Source organism: Trachypithecus francoisi, unplaced genomic scaffold, assembly GCF_009764315.1.
Source record: "Trachypithecus francoisi isolate TF-2019V2 unplaced genomic scaffold, Tfra_2.0 Lachesis_group17, whole genome shotgun sequence".
Lineage (NCBI taxonomy): Eukaryota > Metazoa > Chordata > Mammalia > Primates > Cercopithecidae > Trachypithecus > Trachypithecus francoisi.
Window position 1 is genome coordinate 65,664,625 of NW_022681462.1, and position 22,821 is coordinate 65,687,445.

A 22,821-nucleotide genomic window follows, 5' to 3' on the forward strand; every position below is an offset into this window, starting at 1 on the left:
ATAGTGCCAGAAAGTAAGGAAGTTCTCAAAAAAGTTTTTTTTTTAAAAGGTGGGAGTATGTCAAAGGAACACAGAGCCAACCTGTGGCCAAAGCTGGAACAATCTGAATAACAAAATAAATAAAATAGTATTGGATCTTAACCCAAAGAACAAAATATCCATGAGTTCATACTGAAATAAATAAATGACTGAAAAAAATATCTAAGAGAACAGAAGAATTCTAAATAAATGTAAATACACTGTCTTCAGGAAGTGAGGCATAACTCCACACCCACTTCTTAAGTGTGGGCTGTGCATAGTGACTTCCTTCCAAAGAGTACAGTTCAGAAAGGGGTTAGGAAAAGTAACTTTACAAAGGAGAAACCTAACAAACAGTACCTCAGTGAAGTGATCAAGGTCAACAACATCAATGATGTCATGTTGCTCACATATATTTCTTATGATGTGATAAGGATGGTGCTTTCCCTCTGTGGTCTTCCTCCCCAAAACATCAGACAAATTCCAAAAGAGGGACATTCTACAATATATCTGATATACCAATGCTGCTACAATATACCAATACTGCTCTTAAAACTGTCAAGGTATCAAAAACAAGAAAAACCTGAAAAAATGGTCATAGCCAAGAGCCTAAGAAGACATGACAACTGGATGGGACCCTGGAAAAGAAAAGGGGCACTAGGTAAAAACTAAGAAAATCTTAATAAACTATGGATTTTAGTTAACACAATGTGTCAGTATTGGGTTTTAAATCATAATGCACCATACTAAGATATTGATAATAAGGGAATTTGGGGGTGTGTGGAAACTCTGTATGATCAATTTTTCTGCAAATGTAAAACTGTTCTAAATGAAGTCTACTGGGATTTTTTTGTTTTTTTTTGAGATGGAGTTTTGCCCTTGTTGCCCAGGCTGGAGTGCAATGGCATGATCTTGGCTCCCTGTAATCTCCGCCTCCTGGGTTCAAGCAATTCTCCTGCCTCAGCCTCCCAAGTAGCTGGGCTTACAGGTGCTCGCCACCATGTCCTGCTAAATTTGTATTTTTAGTAGAGATGGAGTTTCTCCGTGTTGGTCAGGTTGGTCTTGAACTCCTGACCTGAGGTGCTCCACCCGCCACAGCCTTCCAAAGTGCTGGGATTACAGGCGTGAACCACCACGCCTGGCCAGTCTATCAGTTTTTTAAAAGTCATTTTAAATAAAATTATTAAGTAAAATAGTAATAGTTGTAAGAGACTGGGAAAATCATGAAGGTAGTACTCAGATGACTAAAGTTTGAAAAACATTTATGAGGAAATTCCTTTTTAATCAAAGGTCCAATCAAAGCTTCACCACCTACTAGTTACATTATCATTTCCTCATCTATAAAATGGAAAGAAGAATATGCCTACAAGACTGCTGTGAGGATTAAGTCAGATCAGGAATATCTGTTTTAGAAACTGAAAAGCCCTGCACAAATGATAATCAACATAAGAAGAAATACAACATATTATCTTGGAAAAAAAGATCGGTATTGAAAGAAAGTTAGAGTACCCTTCTGCTTTGTGGTATTTGTTAAAAGGAAAAAAACCAGAAAAGTGAACATAATTGTCTAAAAATTATTTTATGTTTTGAAACCATATTTTTAGTTATGTAGGGCTTTGAGTTTCCAAAAACTGCTTTTAGTATCATATTAGCGATTTTTTAATATATTATAATTTCTCTTTCCTTTACAATTAGATCATAATAAAGATGCATTTTAAGTACTTTATTTTAAAAAGGGAAGACTAAACTCTAGTGTCTAGCAATGGACTCTTAGGGGATAAAACCATAAGGAAATAGGAAGTGATTACTACAAAAGCTAGGAGTAGTAACAATTTGGAAGGAAAGAGACTGTAACTGGGATGGGCACCTATAGGGGCTTCTGAAATGACTACTATTTGTTGTTCTAGACTGTGGTTACAAGGATGTCCATTTCATAATAACTTCTACTTCTTGTTCTAGACTGTAGTTACAAGGATATCCATTTCATAATAATTTACCAAGCTTTAACTTTGTTCTATGTGGCTTTCTGTGTCTGGAGAAAAAAAAAGAAAAAAGAAAAAGCCAGACAGAACGAGACCCTGTCTCAAAAAAATAAATAAATAAATAAAAATAAAAGGAGTAGGCTTCCAGACTGGGCGCGGTGGCTCACACCTGTAATTCCAGCACTTTGGGAGGCTGAGGAGGGTGGATCATGCGGTCAGGAGTTCAAGACCAGCCTTGTCAAAACATAAAAAATACTAAAAACATAAAAAATTAGCCGGCTGAGGTGCCTGTAATCCCAGCTACTTGGGAGGCTGAGGCAGGAGAATCACTTGAACTCAGAGGGCGGAGGTTGTAATGGGCCGAGATCGCACCACTGCACTCCAGCCTGGGCGACAGAGTGAGACTGTCTCAAAAAAAGGAGACGAGACGAGACAAGATGAGACGTGACAGGGAAGGGAGGGGAGGGGAAGGGAAGGGAAGGGAGGGAAGGGGAGGGGAAGGGAAGGGGAGGGGAGGGGAGGGGAGGGGAGGGGAGGGGAGAAAAAGGAGCAGGTTTCCAAAATAAATCTATTGTAAAGAAAACATTCAACATAAAATAGAAAATTTTAAAAATACATTTTAGTTCTTTGATTATACATACAAAATCAGAACTTTAAAAAAATCTGGTTCTAAATGATGTAAGGCAAAATTATTCAGATTCAAAGTAGGTTTGAGAATGAAAATTTATCTCAAAATTTGAATACTCACTCTGCATCTATTCACCTTCTGTTCTTAAACCTGTCCTTTATTCAGAAGACATAAGGCCTCCCTCCCAGAGTGGCCAGGAAGAATAAACGAATAAATGCGGAAACATGAGTTGAAAAGGTAGTAAACAAATGTAATTTGTACCTGTCCACCAAAAAAGAGATGAAATAGGAAGTGTGAGCTGCTATCATAAAGTAGGCTCTCGCAGACTGATGTCCGACTTTCAATACTGTCAATACTGTAGCATACTCATATCCAATTGACTTTTGACGCTATTGACTTTCAATAGTGTCAATACTGTAGCATATTCACATCCTACTGACTTTTGACACTATTGAGTTTCAATAGTGTCAATACTATAGCATACTCATATCCAAATACTGCCATTTTCAGGACTCTCAATTACTAAACTTCACTGCAACATTTAAGGAAAAACTTCCTATAAGATAATGTAACTATAGCTCAAATATGATTGTCTAAAACACAGAACAATTAGGAAATCAATTACTCATCAGTAAAGCAAAGGTGAATTCTTATTTAATATTATGAATTTGCATTTTATATTATGCCAAACTCAGAGACAAGTCATCAGAACTGAGCCAAGACCAGAAAGTGAGCAGAAAAAGACCTCACAACAATCCAAACTAAAACCATAAGTATAAAGACCACTTATGTTCAGGAAAGGTCCTCTGGCCCTCATAAGTTGCCTGTTAACTACGTTTATTAGAACTGGGTAGGAACCAAAATAATCTGGTTTTCCAATTCCCAGCAAATAAAAAGCAACAAATTAAAAAGTGGTTCAGGTAGAGCTGCTGAGGTAAGCAAGAAACTGACAACTCATCCATCAATGAGAAAATCATATTTTTAAAGATACCAATAAGTGAAAAAGTATAAGGTCCTAGGTCATTCAGTGCAGAGGCAAACAACCCTAAGACACTTCAATTACCCTTAAGGTATTACTTACATTCTTTAAATTACTTATATGAAAACTAGTTATATCTAGTATTACATTAATATATATTTGGAGGTTGTATGTGTATACATAGATATGGTTTTGTAAAATACATATATTTATAAAAGTTTTGGTTGTGTTTGGAAATTACTTTTATAAAACTACAAATGATAACTGATAATATCAAATAGAGGAGGTGTTATACATCCAACTTAAAAATAACTTCATTTTATAATGTAACCAATAATCATGCTGACATATTTTTACAGAACTATATTGAAAAATAATATATTGCTACAGTATACTTAATACATATTCAGTGCCAGATGCATTGTCTCATTTCATCTCACAAATCTATAAATATTAGACAGATCCCTATAAAACTGCCAATATGCAACTATTTTTGACCTACCAAAAGGTATTTAAATTACCTGCAATTACAGATGTAGAAATTAGCTAAACAGAGGTAACACCCAAGATTATATGATCAGCAAATGGTAGGGACAGAATTTGAACCCAGGACTGTCTTGATTATTGTATTATTCAAACTCATCAGCAATTATTATAATTCACTGTGGTGATTTAAATTTTACTATTTCCCAAAAATAATATACATGATGCACTGAGAACACATCACTTATGTAGTATATGTGCCAAAAATGCATATCCTAAATCTGATCATGAAATACCAGATAAAACCAAATCGAAAGACATCCTACAAAATAAATGGCTAGTAATCTTCAAAACTGTCAATGTCATAAAAGGAACAAAAAAGGCTCAGGAACAGTTCAGTTCCAGATTAAAGTAGGAGAGATGACTAGACATAAAAGTAGGCATAAAAACTAAATGCAGGCTGGGAGAAGTGCCCACGTCTATAATCCCAACACTTTGGGAGGTCAAGGCAGGAGAACTCTTGAGGCCAGGAGTTTGGGACCTGCCTGGGCAAGACAGTGAAATCCCATTTCTCCCCTAGAAATTCAAAAATCATCTGGATGCAGTGGAGTGCACTTATAGTCCCAGCTACTTAGGAGGCTGAGGTGGGAGGATCACTTGATCCCAGGAATTTGAGGCTATAGTAAGCTATAATTAAGCCACTGCACTTCATCCTGGGTGACAGAGTGAGGCCCTCTCTCTAAAAAATATATTAATTAAAATTAAAAACTAAATGTAACGCCTGATTCTGGATTGGACCGGAGTGGGGGAATGCGATATGGAACACATTTGTGAAACCTGAATAAGGTCTACAGATTTAGAAATACTGTACAAATGTTTACTTACTTTTATAAGAAATGTTCACAAAGCAGAAAAAGAGTCAAATGAGTGATAAACGCAGTAAGTGCTAGAAATTTAGAAGCAAAAATGATCATGATGAGCAAGAGTGGTCCTAATGAAAGAAAAAAAATTTTATTTGGGTCTTGAAATCTAAGCAGAAACTGGTTAGGTAGAGGAAACAGAAAATTCCAAAGTGGTAGAATATTTGTGGATAAATGACTGAGTAATAGAAACTGACTATATAGTTTGTTAACACAGGAGAGTAAAAATAAGACTAGAAAGGAAGGCTGGGGCCAAATGACGGAATTCTAACCCAAAGAAAATAAGATTTCATACTATAGGCTATAGCCAATCACTAAATAATTCTGACACAGTATTAGTATAACAAACAATTTATGCATTTCTGTCTAAAAAATCTAAGTTGATACTTCCTTAAAACAAACAACAACAAAACAACAACAACAAAACCCTTTCCTTTTGTACTAACAGATCTTCTGCTTCCTTCATTTAAGTGCCTACTGATTCAGGCCAGGCACAGCGTCTAAGAGCAAACATTCATTGAGTGCTTACTGCGGGTTATATAAGCCAGGGAAGCTAACTCAGGGCAGGGGCATTTAATTCAACACCATCTACACCTATTATTATTATTATTGGTCAAGCTGAAATTAGTTTACTTTTAGAGTATATCTCTTTTCCCTACCAAATATAAAAATGTAAACTTTTGCTGATAAACTTCACTATGTGTAAGGACAGATTTTTATTTGATTAGTGTTGATTTGTCAACACTAGAAGTTTTCATTAAGCATTTTAATTCAGAATCATATCAGTGATCACATCTGGGGGTGTTTTTTGTTGCACATAAGCCAACTTACACTAAAATTCTACAAGGTCAAGTTTATAAATGTCAAATTGTAATCTAAGAGGCAAACTTTGTAAAGTTTGCATGAATCATCTTTATTGAGAATCCTTCATTTTATTTCCAAAAAATTTTTCTCTTAAAAGAATCAAATTACCTCAACACTTAATATACAGAAGGACCTCGAATCAAAGTTCTTTGGATGATTATAGAACAAAATGGCAATGTATTGCAAATGATTAAGAAATGAATATTTATAATTTCTAAAGCCATGTGGTACAGTAATAGGAAGAACTGTAATATTAAAGGGACCCCATAATCTTAGCATTCATGAACATCTGATGCAAAGAATATTTACATAGATTCATTACTAACTTGTAACTCTACCTACCTAACTAGGTTAACTAGTTAACTAGGTCTAACTCTCCCTGTAACAGTTTTTCTTTATTCTGAAAAACTTATGTTAAAAGAATCATCCATTTCTGTTTATTCTAGTAGGGAGAACAAATATAGCAAGCCATTCAGTAGTCGTTGGCATACTACCGCCCACAAGCCAAATCTGATCCCATCACCATCCCTTAGTTGTATGGTAAGAGAACGAGAATGATTTCTTACATTTTTAAACAGCTGAAAAACAAATTCAAGGAACAGCTATTAGAGACCCATAAACATTACATGAAATTCAGTGTTCATAAATAAAAGTTTGTTACAATATAGCCCCGGCCCACTCTTTCGGGTACTGCCAATGGCTATTTTACAAAAACAGCAGAGAGGAATAGTTCCACTGGAGATGTGTGGCCCACCAAGCCTAAAATATTTATTATCTGGCCCTTTCCAGAAGAAGTTTGCCAGCCCCTGCCATATACCACAGCAGACAAGAGATTAAGCTGTAGGTACTGAAATCAGACCCCCTGGGTTCAAAACCTGTCTTTGCCATTAACTGTTTATATAGCTTGTCAAAAGTCATCTAATGGTTCTAAAACTAAAACTTCTAAATTTTTAAAAGAAAGATAGGCCAAGTATGGTGGCTTATATCTGTAATTACAGCACTTTAGGAGGCCAAGGCAGGAGGATCACTTGAGCCCAGGAGTTTGAGACCAGCCTGGGCAACATAGTGAGACCCATCTCTATTAAAAACTTTTAAAATTAGCCAGGTGTGGTAGCATGTGCCTGTAGTCCTAGCTATTCCAGGGGCTGAGGTGGGAGGATCCCTTGAATCCAGGAGTTCAAGGTGCAGTGCACCATGATTGTGTCACTTGCACCCTAGCCTGGGCAAAAGAGCAAGACTCCATCTCTTTGGGGGAAAAAGAAAGACAACAATATCTTATAAAGGAATACAGAGTGCTTAGCACTGTACCTTATAGTAAGCACTATATTTTCATTATTATTACCACTATAGTTACTAAACAGGGGACTCTTTCCCTATCAAACTGTTGAGGTCCAGGCCTTTTTGTGCCTATACATGTGGCATAAAAGTATAATATCAATTAATCCCTTCTGGGTTTTTTTCCCTCTTTATGTTCAGGCAACTGCAATTCACACCAAAACATGTAGGGGACGGGGGGAACTTCTACAAAAAAAAGGGTGTGTCTATTAAGTCTGAAAAAATAAGTAAATAAATGGCTGTTAATATTAATCTGTGATTCCAGACTAGCCATCTTGTATAACTGCTTCCATAGGTAATGATGCCATCCACTGTACTACAAATAAAATCTATATAAAGTTCATGTGAACTTTGTTATATTAAAAACTTTAATTACAGCTATGTCAATATACTTTGCTTGAAAATGACAAACCAAATTTATTCAAGTTCAGAAAAACTCTATTACAGTGTATTCAACATGGATTCAAATGTTTTTATTTCAGATCCTCTGATAAACATAAAAGGGCCACCACAGATGGAAAGACAAACTATGTCTACTGGACCACGAGGGGAAAAAACTAAACTTACCTTCATATACTTATGGAAAATGCTAAGTTTTATTTTAACTGGTAAATAATAATTTTATGTATTTATGGGACACAATGTGATATTTCAATATATGTATACATTATAGAATGGCCAAATACTTCTTTATGGTGAGAATATTTAAAATTCACTATTTTATTCTATTTTGAAATATGTAATATGTTCTTCTTCTTCTTCTTCTTATTATTATTAGAGTTAGGGTACAGCTCTGTCACCCAGGCTGGAGTACAGTGGTACAATCATTGCTCAACGCAGCCTCAAACTGCTAGGCTCAAGCAACCCTCAGGCCTCAGCCTCCTAACCAGCCAAGACTACAGGCATGCACCACCACACCAGGCTAATTTTTAAATTTTTTGTAGAGATGGGGGGTCTTGCTACATTGCCCAGGTGTGACGGTTTATACTGAGTGTCAACTTGATTGGATTGAAGGCTGCTGCCAAAGGAGATTAACATTTGAGTCAATGGATTAGGAAAGGCAGACCCACCCTCAATCTGGGTAGGCACCATCTAATCGGCTGCCAGCACAGCCAGAATAAAAGCAGGCAGAAGAACATGGAAAGACTAGACTGGTGTAGTCTTCTGGCCTCCATCTTTCTCCCGTGCTGGATGATTTCTGCCTTCAAACATCAGACTCCAAGTTCTTCAGCTTTGGGACTCAGACTGGCTTCCTTGCTCCTCAGTGTACAGATGGCCTATTGTGAAACCTCACTTTGTCATTGTGTGAGTCAATACCGTTTAATAAACTCCCTTTTATATATCATGTATCCTGTTAGTTCTGTCCCTCTAGAGAACACTGACTAATACACCAGGCTAGTCTCGAACTACTGGCCACAAGCAATCCTTCCACCTTGGCCTCCCAAAGCACTGAGATTATAGGCGTGAGCCACTGCACCTGGTCTACAATACCTTATTATTATATACAGACACCATACTGTGCAATAGATCACCAGGATCTATTTCTCTTGTCCAAATGAAACTTTCTACTATTTGACCATTGCCTCTCCTTTCCCTGTCTACACCCCTCCAAGCCCCCGGCAACTGTCATTCTACTTTCTACTTCTTTTTTTCTTTTTTGAGATGGAGTCTCACTCTGTCACCCAGGCTGGAGTGCAGTGGCGCAATCTCGGCTCACTGCAACCTCTGCCTCCTGAATTCAAGCGAGTCTCCTGCCTCAGCCTCCTGAGGAGCTGGGATTACAGGTATGTGACACCACACCTGGCTAATTTTTTGTATTTTTAGTAGAGATGGGGTTTCACCATGTTGGCCAGGCTGGTCTTTAACTCCTGGCCTCAAGTGATCTGCCTACCTCAGCCTCCCAAAGTGCTGGGATTACAGGCATGAGCCACCATGCCCAACCTATTTTCTACTTCTGAGTTCGACTTTTTTTCAGTTTCCACATATAAGTGAAGTAATGTGGCTATTTGGGTTTTGTTTCTCTGTGCCTAGCTTATTTCACTCAGCAGAATGTCTTCTAGGTTCATCCATTTTGCTGCAAATGACAGGATTTCCCCCTTTTCAAGGCTGAGTACGTTTTTCTTATCTGTTCATCTATTGATGGGCACTTCTGTGGTTTCCATATCCTTGCTATTGTGAATAAAGCGCCAATGAACATGAGAGTGCAGGCATCTCTTCAACATAATGGTTTCAATTCCTTTGGATATATACTCAGAAGTGGGATTGCTTCATCACAGAAAGCGTTATACTTTTAACTTTTTAAAGTTCTAGTAGACTTATGTTCAACTTCCTAAATCAAGTTGAAAATCTGCATACATTAAGCCTGGCTGTGTGCTCTTGGGCAAGTTAATTAACTCATCCCTTAGTTTCCACCTCTATAAAATGGGGATAATAATGCTAACTTATTATGAGTTAATCCTCATAACTTACTATGAGGATTAAATGAGCCAATACACATAAAGAACATCAAACAGTTTCTGATACAGACTGGTGCTTGATAAATTAGTTTTATACATTTACTTAATAGCTAGATTTTGATGGTAATGCTTTCAGAGTTATAATTCCCAGCTAGCATGTAGCCAACAAGAACATTTTGAAAATTAGCACAGTTGACAAAATCTTCACAAATTCGACTTGATTGATGGAAATTAGAATACAGGTATCCTTCACTTAAAAGAACTTAAAAATCCTATACTTTTGTCATATTACTGCTGTAGACAACAATTAGAGGATGCAATTCACTTAATTTCTCAGGGTCATCGTTAGGAGAATACAGCAGGCAGCCCATGGAGAACAGGGGAAGTGGAAAAGACTTGGAATAAACTGTGCTCTAGGTGGGCCCTCATTTCCTGCCTTATTTCTCCTACTATCCCCTGCAAAGCGCTGGAAATTTCAGTCCTTTACTTTACGTTCTTTCTCCCACCAAAGATTCAACAGAAGGCATGCCAAGACTATGAGTGTCTGCAAAAACTCTTTAAAAATACCAAAAAAGATTTAAAACATTCCTTTAGATACGAATTTAGAATTGTTATGATATTTAGAGTCAAACTGCTGAACTTGAGAATTACTGTCTCTACAAAGAAAGTCTGTAAGTCTGAATTAGTGCCAGAATTTCTGAAACTATCTTTTCAACTGGAGAAAGGGAGTTCAAGTCAAAAAGAGAGCTTTTGATCTCAATGACCAGCAAATAAGAAATCAGCATTTGTTGAATTAAATATGCCTGACAACCACAACACCTGACAACCTCAAATTAACATTTATCCATAAAAGCATTTATGCCAAATTCAAAAAAGACTGCTATCTACAGCTTATAGGTCATATGCAGAGCAAAGGCCATTAATTTTTGTTGAAATTCTTTCTTTTTCCCCATGTCTACACAACACTGATATTTCTTTTCTTTTCTTTTTTCTTTTTTGAGACGGAGTCTTGCTCTGTTGCCCAGGCCGAAGTGGAGTGGCGCAATCTTGGCTCACTGCAAGCTCAGCCTCCCGGGTTAATGCCATTCTCCTGCCTCAGCTTCCCGAGTAGCTGGGACTATAGGCACCCGCCACCACGCCTGGCTAATTGTTTGTTTCATATTTTGAGTAGAGACGGCGTTTCACCGTATTACCCAGGATGGTCTCGATCTCCTGACCTCATGATCCACCCGCCTCGGCCTCCCAAAGTGCTGGGATTACAGGTGTGAGCCACCGCGCCCGGCCGATATTTCTATTCTAAATCTCAGCAACCTTATTTACTCAGCCATTGTTCATCTCATTAAGGAATGATTCAATGTCAAAATTGTTTTTTAAGACTGGCATAAATGATATCCCATATACTTATCCTTTAAAGTAAATGGTCTCTTTCCATGATTCCACAATAACCCATAGATGACTTTCATTTCCCTGATACATTTACCATCTGACTAGTAAATTATGGCCTCGGATTTCTGTAAGGCTTGGGTTCCTTCTCTTACTTACCCATTCACTCTCCCTCTTTTCCCTTTTTCACTACTGCCATTTGTAATGCTTATTTTCAAATAAACTTCTCTAGATCCTTTACAGAACCTCAATCTACCTTTGTGCTCTAATTGAAACCAGCTTTCCCACACGACACCAATTCCATTCCAGCTGAGTCAAAATGGCAACTATTCTTTCTCTTATACCTCTCACACAGAAAACAGATAACAGCATTGTCCTGTCTTCTATTGCAGCATACATACGATTACACCAAAAGTCTCCTGCAAAACCTTCCTCCTTTACTTATAACTAGGATCTAACAACTAACCTAATTATTCATCATTATCGTCAATCAACTTCTCAGTTACTCTCCAAATTACATATAAGTTTTGATCTTACTATCTAATTTACCTTTCCAGCCATTATTAGCCTGGGCAAATTGCAGATCCATGTGAACATCCTAGCTGCTCTCCTGGAGTGAAGAGATAGCCACTACCCAATTGAGTAATCCACCTCTATAACCACTCACTTAATCATCTACAATAATTACTCCTCTGAAATCTTAAGACTCATTATCTTGGCCCATAACTACAACCCCTTATCCTCTGTCTCTTTCACTCCTATTCCCCATCACACTTCACCCTTTAGCTTCATGGAAACTTTTGGTGTTAATGTTCTTCCACTTTCTCCCCACCTATCAGCCTTGTCTTGGCTTCAATGTGTTCACTCTCCAGCCTAAACCCCCAAGACACATAATTTCAACCACTCTCACTGCAATCCTTCCAACTCTTGGCCCCTGGGTCTTCCCACACCACTCTGCTTTGTCAAGTCCTGCCTCCACCAATACCAGAACATTTTGACTGCCCAGCTTTTCTGTTTCTACACAGTGGCTGCTGGGTACTGCAGAGAGAGACAGAGGGAAGGAATGAGAATATATACACACAACGGGGACCACCACAAAAACCCTTGCTCATCAAACCCATCTTGGTCTCTCTACATTTTCCAAGTGATCTCCAGCTCCCATTGCCCCAGTAACTATTCCAAATCCTCACAACTCTCTTCCAGCTTTCGATTCCCCACCTCCACCTCATACTTCTCAGAATTTGTCCTCACTTCCTCTTTCAAAGAGAAAATAGCAGACTTCAGGTAGAAATATTCCTCCCCAAAGTAGCATCCTTATCACCTTTTCCTTTTAAAATTTTTCTTCTTTTTTTGTAGAGATGGAGGTCTCACTATGTTGCCCAGGCTGGTCTTGAACTCCTGGTCTCAAGCAATCCTCCCACCTTGGCTTCCCCAAGTGCTGGGATTACAGGTGTGAGCCACCACACCCAGTCCCTCCCAACTCATTAAAACAGTTGCCTCTTGAGTTAAACAACAAGCCTTCCCCCAGTGCTTTAGAGCGTTTCCCCTATTACTATCTTTAGAGACCTTACGTCAATCATATATGCCCATTCTCTCTCACATCTGACCTCTCCACTGGTCATTTTCCCTCAGGATATTCACATCTCTATTAACCAAAAAAAAAAAAAAAAAAAAAAATCAATTTTAAGTCAGACTCCCTCTATCTCCCTTAAGAAGTCCTGGTAGGAGCAAGCTATAGGTGTTTGGACATTCTCATTTTCCATTCACTACCTAACCTGTAGCAAACTGGTCGCCATAATTCCATTAAAGTCACTGATAAGCAACCCTATGAACTAGGTACTTGTATTAGTCCCACTTTACAAATGAGGCACACAGGCCGGGCGCGATGGCTCAAGCCTGTAATCCCAGCACTTTGGGAGGCCGAGACGGGCGGATCACGAGGTCAGGAGATCGAGACCATCCAGGCTAACATGGTGAAACCCCGTCTCTACTAAAAAAATACAAAAAAAACTAGCCGGGTGCGGTGGCGGGCGCCTGTAGTCCCAGCTACACGGGAGGCTGAGGCAGAAGAATGGCGTGAACCCGAGAGGCGGAGCTTGCAGGGAGTGGAGATCGCGCCACTGCACTCCAGCCTGGGCGACAGAGCGAGACTCCGTCTCAAAAAAAAAAAAAAAAAAAACACACAAATGAGGCACACAGAAAGATTAAATAACTTGTCCAAGGATACAAACTAGTTATTGCAGGTGCCAGGATGTACACGTAGGCACTGTGACTCTGGAGCCCAGATTCTTAACCACTACCCTATGCTTCAAATTACAAACACATATATTATGCTTCTAATTCTATTTTATAAATCCTGGCTAAAGGAGTACATAAAGTGTGAGGTGGAGCACATCTGGAGTTATTTCCAAAACTATAATCTTTGTCAATAGCTAATGACACACTGACTGGCTTAACTGACAATTATTCACTATTTTGCTACACGTTTACTGGTTTCTTCTTAAGTGCCAATAAATGATCACTCTCACATTTTTGCTTTTTAAGATAAAATATTCACTACTAATATATATTTCACAGATATTTAAAATTACTCATTTACCGAATAGATTTACAATTTACGTTGAGTTTACACCACTTTGTTTTTTTTTCTGAAGACTATTGTTTTGGATTTACTGATATTTTCATTTAAAAAAAATTCTAGTATTTAAATAGATGTCTTAAATATATCTTTGCAAACAGAACTCTTATCACCTCCTGCCAATAGATGACTTGTGATTTTTATTGCCTCTATCTTTCTGGGGGGTTCTTTTTCTTTACCAACATCAATTTTTCTATTAACAAGTTTAAAAGATGGCTGGGAGCGTTGTGGCTCACACGTTAAACCCAGCAAATTTTGGGAGGCTGAGGAAAGTGGATCACTTGAGCCCACGTAGTTGGAGACCAGCCTGGGCATATGGCAAAACCTCATCTCTACAAAAAAATACAAAAATTAGCCAAGAGTGGTGGTGCATGCCTGTGGTGCCAGCTACTCGGGAATCTGAGGTGGGAGTATCACCTGATCCTGGGAGGTCAAGGTTACAGTAAGCAGTGATCTCACCACTGCACTCCAGCCTGGGTGACAGAGTGCGACCCTGTCTCAAAAAATAAAGACATAATTTACTTCCTTAAACCAACATATTCTTTGATTCCTAGCGTGGCTTTTCATTTTTGCAGGGCTCTTCTACTGTATTTACTCTTTGGGCCTACAAAAACACTGAACATAAGTGAAGTTTACTTTTTCAAAGTAGGGGGCACTCTTACACTAATCTCCTGTTACAAAGAATAAGACTTCCCTTCTCTTTTCCACAGTAGAGGGCAGGGTGGAGGCAGGGTGGTTACTCTATTAGGTATTACAGAAAACTCTCCCAGTCTCTCTTCCACAAACTCAAGCCACAAACTCCTGCAGGGGTAGAGAGGGAAGGGAAGTTACTAATTTGGTGGGTTAGATTTAGCTTTCCTTGGACCTTATTTTTAACAAGAAGGAAATTAGGTTACTGCATAGAAAACAAGGCCATCTTTCCCTTTCTCACTCCAGCTCTTTGTTAGGCTGTTAACTAGGTACATAAAACAAGCCTCTAATCTTCTCGCCAGCTGCCAGATTAAGTGTAGTCAGAGTCGGCATGGCAGACTGAACTCTCCCCATAGTCTCACAGTCTAGATTTGTTGGTGATTGCAGCAGACTCTCAATTTATCCTTAGATCCATGTTATGGTCTCAAATTCTGCTGTTATCAGATAGTCTAAATTTTAGAAACAGATCAGACTACTGGCCTTATGCTGTGTCCATTATTTATCTCTTAGAACCTGGAGAGAGAAGGGCTAAATGACTGGCACTCCTAACCTCAATATATACTATAAGCAAGTGTCAACAGATGGTGATCACCATTAAGCACATATTAAGTGCTAATACTCTTTTATATGTCCTTTTTAATCTGATCTTGCAAGGTAAATATTTTTATCCAAATACATTAATAAATGAATGTATTAATTCACTCATTAATGACTGAATGAATGCTAAGGTTCAGAGAAGTATTTGCACAAGCTTCCAAAGCTAGTAAATTTTACAAACAAGGTTCAATCTCAAATATCTCTGATTCCAAAATTCTTAGTTAATGACCATACTCAATTTGATGAGAATAAAATACTACATCTAAGTTTGGTCAATGTATGACCAATATTTAAGTAATCATCAAAGATATATTTGTCTGCCATGAAAAAGGAATAACTGATCCTCTAACAGTTGGTTAATGAAGTACTAGGTTCTACAGGGAATTCAGTTATTGAAAAATAATTAACTTTAATAACACTTGGTACAATAAAGATTGGAGAAAAAAATCTCCAATAACCTGATGCTCCATTTCCATCCAGGCTTCCTGTAGTAAATATGTAATGCTGCAATAAAGCTCCTTGAAAAATGAGTCATCGTGAACCAAATATAATCAACAAGATAATGATTAACCAAAAGCTGGCACAAATCCTAACATAGTAATATAATTCAAATTCAGCCTCTTAAAAGATAACTCATGTTTAATGCTGGTATCTCAGAAATGTAAGCCAATAATTGGGTTTATGGAATGGTCTATATATTGGCACAAGCATATGTAAACGTATATTTTAAATTTTCCTATGTCTTGAATTTTTATACTTAGCATCGTTTACGCACAAAACCTAACAAATGGACTTCACAGTGTCAGATCTACATTTCCCACTCTACACAAAACTCTGAAAAACTATTTCCTAATGTTTACTAAAATCAATGTATTATTGCTTATTTTAGTATGGCATAAAAACTGAGTATGATACATTAAACATCATAATACTATGAATACTGTACCCTTAAAATGTAGTAATGTAATCTCTTTCACTCAATATTAAATTAGTTAATAGTCACGTAAGGCATATGCTCTAATGTTTTACCTGGTAGCATGATGAAGTTATCATATACCCTCTTACTTGCAATGAAACCAATCTAACAAATGACTAAAGCAAGTTAGGAGAAATACATTCCATGGCCACAAAACAAGGCCACGTTAACTGGATCCTGAAGGCATAAACCCATAATTCTGACCTAAACAATATAGCTTCTGTAACCAATGAGCTAGCTAACCATGCAACTACTTTGAAAGAACTAATAAATTTATCATGTAATACTGATTACCTAATTTGGAAATAAAGCAGAGTCTTTGTCAAACAATGTTGTTTGTTACTGTTTATAAGGCTATTTATAAGAAAAAAATAATTTTTAACTCTTATCTTATACCATACACAGAAATTAATCTAAGGTAGAACATAGACCTAAAAGCCAAAACCCTAAAGAACAAATGATAAATCAGACCATCAAGATTAAAGATCTCTGCCAGGCCGTGCTCACTCCTGTAATCCCAGCACTTTGGGAGCTGAGAACAAGTGGATCGCTTGAGCCCAGGAGTTCGAGACAAGACTGGGCAACATGGTGAAAATCCCATCTCTACAAAATATACAAAAATAAGCTGGGCATGGTGGTGCACATCAGTAGTCCCAGCTACTTGGGACGCTGAGGTGAGAGGATCGCTTGAGCCTAAGAGGTGGAGGTTGGGCATCACATGAGCTACTGCTTGGGCAACAGAGCAAGACCTTGTCTAAAAAAAAAAAAAAAGAAATAAAAAAGGTAAATTAAAAAGTCAATCAAAAGATATCATTTAAAAAGTAACTAGGCAAGCCACAATGTAGGGGAAAATATTCACAGAATATTTTCTGACAAAAAATTTGTTTTCATAGTACAAGTCAACAATAATATAAATTATCCAGCACACACACACACACAAAAAAAAGAGAAGTGAAAAAGATCTGGATTCAGCATTCAGGACTAGACACAAAAAAGAAAAGAAAAGAAATATAAAGAAAATAACTGAAAAATATACAAATATGCTTTGCCTAATCTTATATAAAAGGACTTGATTTCCTTAACCAAACACCACAGGATATCCCATTTCAAATAAACCGTTAACATTATACATTAAAAGTTTATGATGACTATCTTTTTTAGTATATTTATATAGGCTATAAAAACAATGATTAATAAAATTTAAAATAAGCAAACATGAATTACCCTAAAAATGGTAAAAGGGAAATTCTACAACTATTTCACAATAAAGTAATGTTAACACATTTTAAAATAAGACTGCAGATAAGGCACAGTGTCTCAGGCCTGTAATCCCAGCACTCTGGGAGGCCAAAGGGAGACGATCACTTGAGCCCAGGAGTTCCAGACAGTAAAGGCAACATAGCGAGATCCCGTCTCTACAAAAAATAAAAATACTAGCTGGGTATGGTGGTGCATGCCTACAGTCCCAGCTACCCAGGAGTCTGAAGCAGGAAGACTGCTTGAGCCCCGGAGGTCAAGGCTGCAGTGAGCCATGATTGTGCTGCTGCACTCCAGCCTAGGTGACATACCAAGATCCCACTTCATTAAAAAAGGAAAAAGGAAAAAAAAAAAGAACGCCTACAATGATTTCAATAAATGACAAAAGTGAAAACTTAAAAGCAAAATATAGCACAATGTCCCTTTAAGAAATCTCAGAAATGAAAAAGGTCAAAACTTAAAGGAATTTAAATCATTTTAGTTCTCATTATCGCATCAGATTGGATTTGGTCTTAAGAAATAAAATTGCAACAGCAACTTCTTTGCTAAGACATTTTCCACTGTCAGTCTAAACAATTACACAGCAGACACCATTCTAAATGCTTTTCCTCCTTTTATTCTTCATCTGAAAACCACCTTCTAATTTTTCCTTCAGCAGAATAAATTACATGCACATTTTACAGTACAGACATGTGTCAGTTCTGATAAATGCATCACAGGCAATTTCATTCTGCAAAATCACAGAATGTACTTACACAAACCTAGATGGTATAGCCTACTACAGACCTAGGCTACACGGTATACCTACTGCTCCTAGGCTGCAAACTGGTATAGCATATTACTGCACCGAATACTGTAGGAAATGGTAACACAATGGTATGTATATAAGCACAGAAAAGGTACAGTAAAATACGGTATTAAAATCGTATGGAAGTACCCTCATATATGGTATATGACTGTTATTTACTATGAAGCATATCGTACTGCCGCTAAAGACTTAAGGTTTGGCCAAATGGAGCCAACCAGCCAAACATGTCAGTTTTCCACTGCCTCCCTGACATACCCTATACTTGAGTTTCACCAGTCACTCCTTCAGATTAGCAAAACCCTAAATGCTTTCTGCAGATGCACCAAGAATCTCAGGGTCTCACAGAAAAGTGAAAATCATGATAGTGGAATCAATTGTTCTGAAAACTCAGAAAAGAGCAACTGCTTCATTTCTCACTGTTTTTCTGGGTTTTTGAATCCTAGTGGGAGCCAGTTATTCTAGCAAAATACATTCATACTTTAATATCTGGAATTTCCAAATGATGCTCATCTGTTTCTCATCTAGCTCTTCATATTATAATCAAAGAGGCAGGAAATGACCAAGATTTTTGTCATAAAAGAACTCTAGTATTTAAGGGACTGGAGTGGTCAGAATATGGTCTTTTAAAAAGAAAACAGTAGGCTGGGCACAGTGGCACATGCCTGTAATCCCAGTACTTTGGGAGGCTGAGGCAGGTGGATCACTCGGGGTCAGGAGCTCAAGACCAGTCTGGCCAATGTGGTGAAACTCTGCCTTTTTTTTTTGAGACAGAGTCTCGCCCTGTTGCCCAGGCTGGAGTGCAACAGGGCGATCTGGGCTCACTGCAAGCTCCGCCTCCTTGGTTCATGCCATTCTCCTGCCTCAGCCTCCCCAGTAGCTGGGACTACAGGCACCTGCCACCACGTCCGGCTAATTTTTTGTATTTTTAGTAGAGGTGAGGTTTCACTCTGTTAGTCAGGATGGTCTCAATCTCCTGATCTCGTGATCCGCCCGCCTCAGCCTTCCAAAGTGCTGGAATTACAGGCGTGAGCCACCTCACCCGGCTGAAACACCGTCTTTGCTAAAAATATAAAAATTAGCCAAGCATGATGGTGGGTGCCTGCAATCCCAGCTACTCGGGAGGCTGAGGGAGGAGAAGAAGCTCTTGAAGCCAGTAGGCAGAGATTGCAGTTAAGCACCAAGAGTGTGCCACTGCACTCCAGTGTGGGCAAAAGAGGAGCAAGACTACACCTCAAAAAAAAACAAAACAAAACAACAACAAAAAAACAAACAAACAAAACAAATAAAAGTGTAACTTTCACTGAGGTATAAGACCTAGACTCTTGGGGAAATGACATTCAAAACAAGGGAATTTTTTCTTTTTTTTTTTTTTGAGACAGAGTTTCACTCTTATTGCCCAGGCTAGAGTGCAATGGTGTGATCTTGGCTCACCACAACCTCCACCTCCCAGGTTCAAATGTTTCTCCTGCTTCAGCCTCCCGAGTAGCTGGGATTACAGGCATGTGCCACCATGCCTGGCTAATTCTGTATTTTTAGTAGAGATGGGGTTTCTCCATGTCGGTCAGGCTGGTCTCGAACTCCTGACCTCAGGTGATCCACCCGCCTCAGCCTCCCAAAGTGTTGGGATTACATACAGGTGTAGGCCACGATGTCCGGCAAAACTAGGGATTTTTAAAATTCAATTTGAGGTGGTGATAAAACATAAAGCGGCAATGGCAAAGAGAATTGAGTATAACACAAATAGGTAAATGACAAGAGCATAAAATTAAATCAATATCAAACAATGTTAACAGACACAATTTGGGGTGGCTAACTCACAATTCCCCCAGGTGGCCATGTCCGTACTACCCTATCCTTCATCTGAGAAACTACCCACTCTCCCTCCTATTTTTCTAAACGTTGGTTCTAAATGAGAACTCTTATCTTCCTACGTGACTCTGCCCTTTCAACACATAATGATTAACAGTGGGATGAAATTTTGATGCAACAGGACCAAAGTCCTGCCTTAGAATTTCTCAAACTAGTGTTGAGGGAGGGCAACTTTGAGGATACTGTTCCAGAGCTACTGGTAGCCATGACCACTGCTGCTGGGGAAAGATCATTTCAGAGAATAAAGCCAACATATAGAGAGAAATGGAAGAGACAGAGATCTAATGATAATGTATATCTGACCCTCAATTATGTACATAATACATATTTTACTATATATTAAGCATGACACACACTTCCCACGGTTATTCTAAGAATTTAAAAATTAATGAACATAAAGGCACTCTGTAAACTAAGTTTATCAGTGCCTACTATTTAACAAATGCAATCACTTTGTCTTTTAACTTAAAAAGTATGCACATATATAAAGTAGAAAAGGTAGGTAATAAAATTCAATGTAAGATAATGACTGTAACCATAAAACAAATGCACAAGATCGGGGCCTGTAAACTGGCTAGATAGCCAAATCTGGCCTGCCAACTGTTTTTGTGTGGCCTGCACACAAAGAATGGTTTTTGCATTTTTTAATGTTTGGGGGAAAAAATGAGTAAAAGAATTTTTTGCGATATGTGAAAATTACATTAAGTTCAAATTTCAATGTCCATAAACAAAGCTTTACTGGAACACAAGTACACTCATTTGTTTACATATTGTTTATATGGCTGCTTTCATGCTACAACAGAGTTAAGTAGCTGCCTTTACAGAAAGGATGCCAACCACTACACAAGACTATAAAGATACACACTAAAACACTTAAAATTATTGTGTCAGGAAGTCAGGATCATAAGTAATTTCATCTAGTCTCTACCTTTCCAATGTCTGAGATGTGACATTACTTTTTATGAAAACAAAACTTAAAAAAAATAGCTTCTATCTGATTTCCCTTCATTCACTGTATAGCTCATCTAATTCATCTAAGTCTTCCCCACATCAGTAAATAGTACTAACAAGTTGATCAAGCTGAAAAACTAGGAGTTATCCGTGATTCATTCGTTTTCTTCATCCCTTACATCCGTTCATCAAGCACATCCACAGGCCCCTCAAAATATATTCCAAACCCTACCGTTTCTTTTGCCATCACTACTCAAACTCTAGTCACCATTATCTTTCATCACTACTCCTGCAAGAACCTCCTAACTATGACCTAACATTGTCAGGGGACTCAGTAGGAGGAGGGAACGGGAGGAAAGGGACTTAAGGTTGCAAAGAACAGAAGGTCTGTCAACAGAAGAGAATATAGGTAACACATACACACTCAAATAGTCTAAAGCTTAAGTTCTATCATCCTGACAAGAGCATCTTTAATTCTTAAAATAAGTTTTTCAAGAAATATTTCTGCTTTCTTTTAACAAATCTTGCCTCTTCCCTGCATTCCTAAATTTAAAATCAAATTATAAGTACCTCTTCTGGTTGTAAAACACCACCACCTAAAAAAAAAAAAAAAGCCTAATTTTGATGACTTTTTTTTTTCCTCTTTGCATTTCAGATTGGGAATTTTGACTTCTTAGTATGTCTCATGATGTTAGTAACCAAGGAAATGGATTAGCTGTCTTCATGTAGCTATATAATTAAATAAAATTTTGAGATTGAATTATTCATAAAACACTCATTCTTCAATATTCAACATGAGAGAACAACAGCAAATGAAATTAGTATCATATAGTGGAAAGCACCATATTTTGAAAGTCATGACTTGGGCTTCAGTGCTTTATCACACTAACTGTATGATCTCAAATCAGCCCTCTTAAACCTTATAGTTTCCTCATTTATAAAATATGGATATTAATGTCTGTTCTAATTCCTAAGATTGTTAGTGAATTAAGGAGATCATGTTTTTGAAGGTAATTTTATTATTTATTTATTTGAGACAGGTTCTCGCTCTGTCACAGAACCTGGAGTGCAGTAGCAAGATCATCGCTCATTGCCACCTTGAACTACTGGACTCATGCAATCCTCTCATCTTGGCCTCCCAAGTAACAGGGACTGCAGGTACGCACCACCACGCCTGGCTCACTAATTTTCTTTCTAGTAGAGACATGGTCATGCTATGTAGCCCAGGCTGGTCTTGAACTCAATCTAGGAGAGGCATGATAAGGGCCTGAAACAGGTCTCCTCCCTTCACTGGGTGGTGGGATAGGAGATATGGACAGATTTAAATTTAAAGAGGAAAAATCAACAGGACTCTCTTATGAATCAGACACTTCATGAATAAAATTTCAGGTGCTCCCCATAGTAACTCTGAAATATTATCACTGTTTTAAAAATAAGGCTCATGGCTGGTCATGGTGGCTCATGCCTGTAATACCAGCACTTTGGGAGGCCGAATAGGGAGGATGGCTTGAGTCCAGGAGTTTGAGACCAGTCTAGGCAACAAAGCGAAATCCCATCTCTTAAAAAATTTAAAACAAACAAAAAGGCTCAGAAAAGCTAAAAGTGGGATAACTGGAGTTTGAACTTTAAAAAGTCCATGCTCTTTTTACTTAACTTTGCTATGTCTATTTTTACCTGGGAATAATGCTGCCTAGCTGGGTTTGAGCGATCCTCCTGCCTCTGACTCCTAATGTGCTGGGATTACAGGTGTGAGCCACCATGCTTGGCCCCTGAAAGTAATTTTAAAAGTAGGCAGGGCATGGTGGTTCATGCCTGTAAATCCCAGTCCTACGGGAAGCCAAGGTGGGCAGGTCACCTGAGGTCAGGAGTTCGAGACCAACCTGGCCAACATGGTGAAACTCCGTCTCTACTAAAAATACAAAAATTAGCCAGGCATGGTGCAGGTGCCTGTAATCTCTGCTACTCAGGAGGCTAACACAGAAGGCAG

At 38.2% G+C, this 22,821-nt stretch overlaps 1 protein-coding gene across 4 annotated transcripts in view; it reads right to left on the minus strand.

The window, feature by feature from the left end:
* The window catches only part of EML4 (EMAP like 4), a 173,218-nt gene that overhangs the window by 131,159 nt on the left and 19,238 nt on the right, over window positions 1-22,821 (minus strand). The gene's annotated exons all lie outside the window — the stretch shown is intronic.